The sequence below is a fragment of the Arachis hypogaea genome, chromosome 14 (genome assembly GCF_003086295.3).
Source record: "Arachis hypogaea cultivar Tifrunner chromosome 14, arahy.Tifrunner.gnm2.J5K5, whole genome shotgun sequence".
In the NCBI taxonomy this organism is placed as follows: Eukaryota; Viridiplantae; Streptophyta; class Magnoliopsida; order Fabales; family Fabaceae; genus Arachis; species Arachis hypogaea.
The window spans coordinates 121,469,368-121,471,102 of NC_092049.1; the positions used below are offsets into that span (position 1 = coordinate 121,469,368).

General features: G+C 39.3%; 1 long non-coding RNA gene across 1 annotated transcript; it reads left to right on the forward strand.

Annotated features, from left to right (window-relative positions):
- The first annotated feature begins 321 nt into the window (after positions 1 to 321).
- On the forward strand, positions 322 to 1,735 carry LOC140178336 (uncharacterized). Its single transcript, XR_011871208.1, has 2 exons — positions 322 to 787; positions 1,298 to 1,735. It is a non-coding gene; the product is annotated as an uncharacterized lncRNA (long non-coding RNA).

Consider the following 1,735-nt stretch of genomic DNA (forward strand, 5'->3'; position numbering starts at 1 on the left):
AATATTAATTCGATTTAACTCAATTTATTCTTGTGGCTATGGTTGTCAAACTCGCGAGTTAACTCGTAAACTCGTACGAGTTTACGAGTTTAGGTAGTGGAATCGAGTTGACTCAGACACAAACTCGTTTCTGGGTAGACTCGGCTAGACTCGGACAGAATCGTTCAAACTCGCGAGTTTGCTAGCGAGTCAGCGAGTTTGAATTCGGTGCCCATTTTCGCCAAAACGGCGTCGCTTTGGGCCCGAAAAAAAAAAAACCTACAGCTAACCACTAACCCACCCAGACCCGGTAAGAGTGTAAGTGTGTAACCCTAATTTCGAAACCCTCACACTCCACCAACACCAAGCCATCAGCCCATCACTGCTCACTGCCTCGCCCTCACTCTCTTCTTCTTCTCCAATGTCGGTGAATCACCACCATCTATCGGCACCGTCGTCTGCGCCGCCACGCAGAGGCCGAACGCCGGACGGATCCTCATCCCTTGCCTGTCGCCTCGCCTTATCCCTCATCTCTCATCCAATGCAGAGTCGCAGAGCTAGAGCCCACCAGCCACCACCACGCAGTGAAGGTTCCTCACTTCCTCGTCGACACCAGCCCACCACCACGCAGAGGCCACGCAGAGTCGCAGAGCCCACCACCACGCAGTGAAGGTTCACCGCCCCTGTTCTACCATCGTCGGCCGTCGCACTCCTCCCTGTTCTGCTTCACTGCGTTTGCCTCACCTCCTCTGTTCATTGCCATTGTTCTTCACTGCCGATCTGCTTCAATTCTGCCCTGTTCTCCAAGGTAATTTTTTTAAACAAATTCAAATATTAACAATCTTGGTATCAATTCTGCAATATTGGTTTTGAATTGCTGATGTTAATTTTTTAAATTTTTTTAGTTTAGTTTAAATCCTACACATATTTGGTTAATGAGATTTGATATGTTGAAAAAAAAATTAAACTAATGCTGCTTCATTTTATTTTTATAACAACAAGTATATGAGATCTGATATTGTTATTGAATTTTACTTGGTTATTTTTTCTTCAGTGCTCTGTTTTCTTAGCTTAAAGGACAAATTCCAGTGAAGATTGTAGTTTGTTTGTCGACTATGGAATGAAAATATGTCCTAAAATTCATGTTATTATTATTACGAGGGTATAAACTATAGTGAATTAAAGTAGATTGAGGGAGGAATAATGAAATGTATTTGCTTATTTAACCTTTGCTTATTTTGAATTAAATATTGGCCTCAGAATTATTCCTAAGCATTGATTCCTAATGAGTAATTGAGTATTGCTTTGAACTTTGCAGGTTGCAATGACACATCCAATGGCTGTAACTAACTGCAACATCGACATGAAAAGTTTAATTTCTGACCAGAACAGAAGCATTGCTACACTTGCTATTACCACTCTTTTAAAGACAGGAAATGAATCAAGTGTAGAAGGTCTTATGAAGCAGATTACAAATTTCATGTCTGATATTGCTGATGAATTCAAAATTGTTGTTGTAGAAGCAATAAGATCATTGTGCTTAAAGTTTCCTTTAAAAAATTGTTTTTTTTTTTTTTTTGTGTTTTGGTTGTGTCTTATGAAGCTTTGATTGTGTGATTGTGTGTTTTATGTTGAACTAGATACATACTTGTGAAGGATTTAAATGTGTGATCTAGAGTACTTGTTGTAACTTGTAATTGTAGTATTATGTTAATTTATATGTTTTGATGTTGAAATTGTTAAGTTTGAATGTCTA